This window comes from Phacochoerus africanus, chromosome 10 (assembly GCF_016906955.1).
Source record: "Phacochoerus africanus isolate WHEZ1 chromosome 10, ROS_Pafr_v1, whole genome shotgun sequence".
Taxonomy (NCBI): domain Eukaryota; kingdom Metazoa; phylum Chordata; class Mammalia; order Artiodactyla; family Suidae; genus Phacochoerus; species Phacochoerus africanus.
Window position 1 is genome coordinate 69967710 of NC_062553.1, and position 9791 is coordinate 69977500.

The following is a 9791-nucleotide window of genomic DNA, read 5'->3' on the forward strand; positions in this document are numbered from 1 at the left end:
TAAAAATGTGGGGAAAAAAAGCTGTTCTATATGAAAGTGCAAAATGACATGAAAATATTAAGTTGACATATTAATCTTCTGTAATATTTTAAAGCTTCAAATTGCATTTTATTAGCATATTTTGGATTAGAGACTATGTTTTTATAAATGCACAAAATAACAGAAAAAAATGCAAAAATCCTGGAAGAAAACCAAAGAACAGATAATATTATGAACAAACTCAAAAGTATAGAAATTAGAAAGCATATATATATTACATGCCCCATACTCATACCCTTATGATTCTATTTTTTACCTGTCATGCTAAAAGATGAAAAGATGATTTGTGTGTGTGTGTGTGTGTGTGTGTGTGTGACAAGGGAGCAGATATTTTCTAGCTAAAATTAATACTAAATACTCTTTAATTCTATTTTCAGTGTACTAGAATTTTCATTGAATCATGGGTCCTATGTTTTTCTTTCTTATAACTTATTCAAAACTAAAATCACTACTTTTAGAGTTCCCACTGTGGCTCAGCAGGTTAAGAACCTGATATAGTGTTTGTAAGGATGCTGGTTCAATCCCCGGCCTCAATTAGTGGGTTATGGATCTAGTATTGCCACGAGCTGTGGCATAGGCCAGCAGCTGCAGCTCTGATTTGAACCCTAGCCTGGGAATTTCGACATGCTTCAGGTGCAGCCCTAAAAAGAAAAAAAAATAAAATAAAATCACTACCTTTCCCCTATGTTGTCTGGATTTCCTACCTCCAATGATGGCAGTAGACATGGAATTCCACTCCCCAGATCCCTCTTCATAGAACTTATTTCAGCTGCAGGAAGCACCTTTGACCAAGATCGCAGCCTTCCAGAGGCAGCCTGCATCCAGGGTCTGCATCAGTGTGAGTGCAAAGGTGGGTCATTTCAGCTCTAGACGGAAGGGACAACAATATCTGTGCTGGGATTTGCCCTGCCAAGCTGTCTAGGTCTGTGCTGGGCTTGCATAGCAATTTGACATTTCTCTGACCAATTCTGTTTCCTCTCTCTTCTTTTCATAGGTTTTGATCATTAATAGATGTCTTAAACTCCTAAATCATCTCAGAATCTGCTTTCTGGTTTTTTGTTTGTTTGTTTTTTGTCTTTGGTCTTTTTAGGCCCACACCCACGGCATATGGAAGTTCCCAGACTGGGGTTGAATAGGAGCCACAGCCACAGCAGCACCAGATCCCAACTGTGTCTTCGACCTACACCACAGCTCAGAGCAATGTTGAAGCCTTAACCCACTGAGCGAGGCCAGGGATTGAACCCACATCCTCATAGATACTAGTCAGGTTCATTACTGCTGAGCCATGACGGTAACTCCCGAGGTATTTTTTGTTGAGACACTGAAGGCAATGTGGCAGGTATCCAACAAAGTTTTTGACTAAAAGTGTTCAGTCTGAACCATCATATTTGGAGTTTCAGAGTTAACTGCATTTATTCAAAATTGACTTCATATCAAAACTCTATGCTTTGGCATCTCTATCTATAAAATGGTTAGCCTCTCACATTGGTTTTCAGTCCTATTGTGGTAATTTAAAGATGGCTGAGAAATTTTTTTTGCTACCCCGGAATCTGAGCCACAGCTGCGGCAACAGCAAATCTTTTAACCCATCGCGCCAGGCCAGAGACCACATCTGTGCTTCCACAGGGACCCATACTGCTGGTGTTGGATTCTTAACCTATGGCGCCATAGCAGGAAATCTGCCCTCCTCTTGAGTCTGAGTTCATGTTAGTGACTTGCTTTGCAAATAGGATGTGGCACATGAGTTTTGAGCTAGATCAGATAGAAGCTTGCAGCTTTATCTTAATTCCAGGACCATTCTTCCTGCCAGCTGCTGAGCATTTTTCCTGGGTACCTGAGAGGCAGGGTTGGAAGTGTGGGAGGAAACTTTTGATAGTGATGGATATATTAATTAAGACGAATTAATGGTTTCTGGTAATGCATCGGAATGGTGATTTCATAGATGTATATATGTATCAAAGATGAACACGTCATATATTTTAAATACATGCAGTTTTTGTAGGAAAAGACTGCCTCATTAAAGTTGCAGAGAAAGAGAGAGATAGAAATTGGTTACGTCAGAGAATTTTGCCAAGGGTCAGAAAGCCTAACCCAGAGCACCCAGAGGGAAAAAAAGTCACCTGAATTTCACAATAAAATGAGGCTGACAAAGGCCGAACAACTGAACCTCATTGGACAGAGATACCACCAATTGCATCATTGACCCCTGGACTCCTGAAAAGAGGTTGCTCTCATAAGAGTATTGGCTTCTGGTGCCACATCTGAAAAGAGAGCATCTGCTGCCTCTGTCCCACCCATCACCAGAGGGTTTTTTGTTTTTGTTTTTGTTTTTGTTTTTGTCTTTTTAGGGCCACACCCACGGCATATGGAGATTCCCAAGCTAGGGGTTGAATTGGAGCTGCAGCCGCCAGCCTACACCACAGCCACAGCAATGTGGATCTGAGCCATGTCTGCAGTCTACACCACAGTTCAGGGCAACACCAGATCCTTAACCCACTGAGCCAGGCCAGGGATGGAACCTGTGTCCTCATAGACACAAGTCAGATTCATTTCTGCTGAGCCACAGTGGGAACTCCCCATTACCAGAATTAAATTTGCTCTTCCAGGCATGTTTCACTGTAGACCATTATCTTTTTAGATATTGAATCCTATTGGGATTTCTCAGATATTCCCAAAAGCACTTATTAAAATTCATAAGAATCTCTTTGGGCAGGAAAAGTGGTTTTCTTCCTATTTTCAAAAACTTTTGGTACCTGGTATAATCATCTCATAATCTAACCATGAAACCCTGGCTTCATAGCAAGCTGAACAGTTCTTAATAGGGTATGGCAACTAATATTTGTCAGCCAGCCTTAGCTGAACAGTAGAAGTATGGACACCCACATTTTTCGAAGGTTTCTTTTGCACTATGACAACTTGAAAGGCACTCTGATGATGAGACCCCATAAAAATTGTATTGGTCAACTGTTCTTTACTAGATGTTCTTAGACCAGTGGTCTCTACCGAAATGGATTAATAGCCTTCAGGTTCTCAATGTTACTGACTCTTCCTTCTCTTATACATATCCAGTATCCCTTCCTTCTAGAGAAAATATCTTGACCTGAACACAAAGAATCCCCTCTAGTTTATTCCTTAAATTCCCACGTACTTGAGCCTCTCCTAAATAAAAGCTATTTAGATCCAACCCTTGGAGTTTTCTATAATGATTCCCAGGAGAAAATAAATTCTTCAAGTGTTACGGATCCAAGACAATCAGAACTTCTAAAACAATCAATACCCTGGCAAGTCCAAATCTTTTAGTGTCTACATTATACTTTATGGTCTGTACAATTAAATTTAGTCTGGGTGTCCTGAAGGTAGTGTGATAGCAGAACCTGGTAGCTGGAACTAAACATTCTCCCTAGATTCAACCAACCTCGTTAATTTGAAGATTTGCATGGCTTTACTACTTTGTTACTATTCAGAACAACTCCAGTGAATTATTAAACTTTTGTGAGCCTTAGTTTTTTCATTGATAGAAAGGGGATTCCATCTACTTTATGGCATCATCGTGAACAGTTAATAATATGTAAACTACAAGGCACAAGCTAGGTACACAATAAATAAAAGCTGGTAAATTTACCCTCGGTATCATATAATTAGAGGGTTTTCTTTGCTTCCTATGTGTAAATTTCATTTCCTTATATGGTTGATAAGCTCATCATCAATTGTGTGTCTTCCTTCTGCCAGGAGCCTAGGATAGCTTGATGGACAGTCTGAAGTCAGCCTTGGGAACAAGTATCTAAACTTTGGGGAGTTTTTCTAACTCATTGTGAGAACTTGAGAGAAAATTCCCAAACTAAGAGACTCAGGTGTATAAATCTTCTCTGGAATTGGTTCTGGATTTTGAAAATCAAGGCATAAAAATTCCCATAGAAGATTTAAAATTTTCTAAGTCAAAATGTGATTGATAAAATAATAAGCTTTTTAGAAAAGTTTACATTAACAAGAAAGGAAGGGAGGGAGGGAGGAAGGAAAGAAGGAAAGAGGGAGGAGGAAGAAAGGAAAGTAGGAAGTAGAAAGAATGAAGCAAACACATGTATTTCCAAGCTGCCAAAATGGTAGGAGAACAAGAACCTGTCTTCAGGAGTATATTAATAAACACCTTTTCAAAAGTGGAATAATTAAAACTTGGTGTTGACAGAAGACATGGGTTTAAGTAAAATAATGACAACTTATGGCACATAATAAAGAATTCTGACCAACAAACCATGACACTGAACACACTGTCAAGTGAATCCTTGCTCTTTGTTTCTCACATATAGTGAAAATGGTATAGAGGTGTTGCTCTAGCACAAGAGTCTCATGGTTCAAGCCATAACTGAGTAACAACCAGAGACAGGATAAGCAGAATGCCAACAGAAAAGATGAGAGCAGTAGCATCTAAAGCTTTCAAATAGATCATCAAAAGTCTAAACTAAATGTACATGTCTACCAGGCCATTACATTATCCTCAATATTTTTTTCTTTATAATCTATCTATATTAACATTTGGTTAATCCAGCTATCTAATTATATATGTGTTATATTCTATTTGAACTAAATTACATTTGAAAATAATATTTTCTGAACCCAGGCTAGGGATTGAACTGAAACTGCAGCTGCAGGCCCACACCACAGCCACAGCAACACCAGATTTGAGCCATGTCTGTGACCTATACCACAGCTCACAATAGCGCTAGATCCTTAACCCACTGGGGGAAGTCAGGGGTCGAACCCATGTCCTCATGGATACTAACTGGGTTTGTTAACTGCTGAGCTATGACGGGAACTCCCTGAAAATAATATTTTATATGACTATTTAAAAACTTAGAGAAGTTTTGCATCACAATTCTCTTGTGTGATATGAAGGGTCATATTTTTACACCACTTTAGAAATTCAGGAGAAACTAAACACAGTGGTTGGTTTCCAGCCCCGCAGAGCATCAAGGCTCACTGTGGTAGTTTGGTTGTTCCTAAAATCTATCCCTCAGGTATGGATACAAATGTCAATAGTTTGTTTTGGAAGTGACCCCAGTAAATAAGAGCAAAAGGTGGATAATAACGAAGGAAAAAGAAGGTAATCAGGGAAGTGTCAATTACTGTTGTGGATTAACTGCAGCTTTCCTAGAAACCATGCAAAACGTGTTTCTGGGTTATCACATGTGAGGGGCCAGGAGATGGGCTGTTAATTCACTCCTCCCGTGAGTTACTAGTTAAAAGACTGCTTTCAGGGGAGTTCATTTCCCAGTATTTCCCGCCTTTGGCTCTGCTAATATAGCAGACTATGGTGGCCAAAGAAAGTCCTTGAGACTAAATGCAGCAGGTGCTGAAAAATAGTGAGGATTGGGCAATATGAGTGGAGATCTAACAGAATTGGTTAGAGTTCTGATATTATTTATTTGAAGTTTCATTAGTATATTCGAGACATTTTTGAAAACCATAAAAGAATTATCCTTCAATTTTTTCAACATTTATTTTTCTCATCTCTAAAAGCTATTTATAACAAACAATAAAGAGTAAGGGAATTTTTTATTGCACTTTTTAAAAAGAAGTTGATAGTTTTAAGTTTACTGTTTTGCTCTACACTTTCAGTTATTAAAAAAAACAGAACTGCTGCTATTTTTTTCTGTCTTTTGAGAGGTAAATACATGAAAACTTTTAAGTAGCAGCAAAAAAAAAAGAAAGAAAGAAAGAAAAAATGGGTAGAATTTATGAAAATTCCATCAGGGATTTGAGAATCTGAGTTTTCTGAATTTTCCTTCTTAGTTCCTTGATAAATGAAGAATTTTCATTGAGAAAAATCAACTCATCTCCTCAAAACTATCTGCACAAGAGTTTGACCCACTTTTGCTTCAGGTCTAGGCAGAGGTCGCATTGTGAATAAGGTTAAAAAAAAACATTGGGGGTATGAATTATTGATCTGTTTTTAGATATTCCTTGCCATTGAAATCATGGCTCTTTGGGTTCAGTAGTAAACTGAAATGGTCCCAACAGGATTTCTTCGTCATTTTCTGGTAACCACGGCAGCACTTCACTTCCATGGCCAAAGGCCACTGGACCCAGCAGTCACAGTGAAAGGAATTCCCAGGTCACCTGGTGTCAGTTGCTAGGGTTAGCCAGCATGCACCTGGAGTTGCTTCAATCACACACATTCCCAATTCAAATTGAATTATTATTTCAGAAGCTCTGTTCTGCTTCTATAATTAACTCTATAGGATGAAGCTTAACCAGTTCCCCAGACTGTATTTTGACATATGCTTATATCAAACAAATGAAACTGTAGGATTCAGAAGTAAGGGGACACTGGACAGACATTTGCACAAGAAGAAGTTCATAAAGACACATAGTTCTTGTTTTTGTTCACCACCCAATGCCCAGCACCTAGATATTCTACATCTGCAGGTGCAAAATAACTAAGCACTTTTAAGCATTTACATGCTTTCTCAACTTTTACAGCATGATCTATTCTGAATTCTTTGATACATTTGGGATAGAGAGGAATGGAACACATCATCACTCACTGGCACTGAATGCTGCACTCATACTTGATACAGTGGAAACAGTGACAACAACAAGGGGATAGGGACTGGTTTCATTAAAGGGCAGGACTCTGCTAGATTCTCTTTAAACTCTAATATAATGATTTTTGGGGTCCTCATAATATGTCTGAATTAGTACCGAACCTCCATATGACATCTTTTCTTCTACTTGATTTTTTGCAAAATCCTCTATGACACCATAATGGTATTTACAGGTCATCTATAATCTCATCAACAAGGAAATCAACTTTAGAAAGAATTAATAGAAACATATAACTATTTTATAGAGCTGTGTTAAGTTAAAAAAATCCTTTAATGCTAATAAGAAAAAATGCGAGTACAGAAACCACATGCTAAAAGCCAGATATTATTGTTATGGAATAAAATCTCAGAAAGGTTTAGGATGCATCATGGGGTCTTCAAAACTGATAGGAAATGACAGTTGTCTGAGTCTTCGTTAACAGAATGCTAAGTAAAAATATATAGAGTCACTTGTTTTGATGCTAATGGGCAATATTTATCAACTGTGGCTCCCAATGGAATACAATAAAAATTACAAATTATCAGTATGTATAGAGATACATATATCTACAAAATTCAGCTAATATTCAGACATATAAATACACGTTATAAAATAAGATCTAGTTTTTAGCAATCGAATGCTTATATCAGTTCAGATATTACACTTCTTTAGAGGAATAGAGATAGAACCTAAACAGTTAAAAATTGAATTCAGTCAGAGCTGGCTTGTGCATGAGGCATAACAGGCCCACAATCATTTTAGGGCCCCATCAAAATATTTCAATTTATTTTAAAATCAAAGGAATACTTAAAGTTTTAGAACCAAAGAAAGTGTTATTTTTTTTTCTCACAAGAGAAAAAGATTAAATTTTGCCTAAAGCTGAAAGGAAGTTGAAATACTTAAAGTTATATCAAAAAACAATTTTTAATATTGATATCATTATGGTGGGAGAATCCCACAAAGGAAAAAGCGCTTGGGACCCATGGAAGTCATTTTGCAGCCCTGTCCACATTAAATGAATACAAACAGGGATAGTTTTGTTTGAATACAAATAAATATTCTTAAAGCACTTTGGATAGCCTTGCCTTCTGAGGATCAGAGTTAGGTAAAAGAAAGCTCTACACGTCGGAAATATGTGCCTACCTTCACAGGATGCTATAGAAAGCAGGAAGCTGCCAAGAAAGTTATAGAGCAATGGCCAGCTTGGAAGGTATGTTTACCCTGGATCCTTTCTTCCCAGCTTCCTGCAGCCCCAGACACTGGATGCTTGGCTGCCTCTGAGGACTTGTGTTGGCGCGTGTGCTCCTGAGTCTTTTTATATCGTTGCAACACTAAAGGTATGTGAGCCCTCATCCTTGCTCTGTGTTACTGGAAATTACACAAAATCCAATATGTCCTCCCTGCACTTTGAAACAAACAGTGAGAGAAATAAACATTCCTAGATTTTCAACATGCTTAGCATTTAGCTGATTTGGTGTAAGAACTGTTTTGTTGAAGGTACATGTCTTATTCCATTAGGGCTGCTCTAACAAAAATGCCATAGGCTGGGTGGCTTAAACAACAAAGATTTATTTCTCAGAGTTCTGGAGGCTGGGACATCTCCAACCAAGGCTCCAGCAGAGTGAGTGTCTGGGGGGAGTCCACTTCCTGGTTACAGTCTTGTCACTGTGTCCTCACAGGACAGAAGGGGTGAGAGAGCTCTCTGGGGTCTATAAAGTTCCTACAGGAATACCTTGTTATATTGCATTTCTAAGATATTGCAGTTTTGGCAAATTGAAGGTTTGTGGCAACCAAAAATAATTGTGTGATTTGCTTTATTGTGATAGCGGTTTTATTGGAGTTTTCTAGATCAGAACACACTATCTCCGAGGTGTGCTTCTAATCCCATTCATAGGCTCCACTCTCATGACCTATTCAACTCCCAAAGGCCCCACCTCCAAATACTGCCACATCAGGGATTAGGTTTCAGCATATGGATTTGGAGGGGACACAACCAGTCAGCCCATAATAGTACCTATCAATATGATTATTTGTATTTACATCCCTAATTTTATAATATGTTTATTTTGAAATAACTTTAAATTTATAGAAAAGTTTCAAGAAGTAGATAAAGAATTCTAGAATACACTGAACTCAGATTTCCCAGTATTTCATAGGAACAAGAAAATTCTCCTGTAACTGGAGAAATGAACAGTGATACAATACTGTATGCCTGATTTAATCTACAGGCATTAATTGATTTCTGACAATTGTCCCAATGATATTCTTTCCATAGATGAATAGTTGGATAGATAGGTAAATAGATGGATGGATAAATAGATGAATGATGAATGGATCGATGGATAAAGATATATAACTATTCTAGGACCCGAATCTAGGATTACATACTGCATTTAGCTGTCATACATCTTTAGTCTTCTTTATTCTGAAAGGGAACTTTCTCAATTTGGATTCGTCTCATGTTTCTTCTTATTAGATTCATTTGGGCCAGCAATATCCAAGGGTAGTGTGTTATACTTCTCAGTGCATCATGTATGAATATAAATCCCTATTTCCATATGCACAAATAAGAGTTAAAATAATTTTGCATCCCCTTGAAAAAGTATTGAAATATCCATTTGTGCCCTAGGGGGAAAAAATTGCATAACGAAATTCCCTTGCTCTGTTCCCACTTCATCTTATTTTGGAAGAACAGTTTCAGTTTCTGGGTCTAATAAGCACAATTACTAAATACTTAGTTTTGATTTAGTGCCTTTCTGCTTTTCAGAAGCTTAAAGCAGCAGTATGGCATATATGTGTGCATTCATTTGGGGAGGGAGGAGTGAAATCTATTTTTAAAGTGCTCCAAATGTTACTAGTATTATGGTTCTTCCTGTTTTTTTTGTCTTTTTAGGTCCACACCCAGGCTAGAGGTCAAATGAGAGCTGTAGCATTTGGCCTACCCCACAGACACAGCTGCGTCAGATCTTTAACCCACTGAGTGAAGCCAGGGATGCACCCGCATTCTCATGGATACTAGTCGGGTTCATTAACCACTGAGCCACAATGAGAACTCCTGGTTTCCTGCTTTTAACTTTTGTATTTTTTTCTGAACTTAATCATCAGTTCATTAATTTGATAATGTCATGATAAAATCAGTGTTATTAATTATTTAGCAAGTACCTCTTCAG

General features: G+C 37.9%; 1 long non-coding RNA gene across 1 annotated transcript in view; it reads right to left on the reverse strand.

Moving 5' to 3' along the window:
• Positions 1 to 7915, reverse strand: part of LOC125138158 (uncharacterized) — a 48479-nt gene extending 40564 nt beyond the window's left edge. The window contains exon 1 of the long non-coding RNA XR_007137589.1: positions 7765 to 7915. This is a non-coding gene — a long non-coding RNA (uncharacterized LOC125138158). The remainder of the gene's footprint in view (positions 1 to 7764) is intronic.
• Positions 7916 to 9791: the final 1876 nt, after the last annotated feature.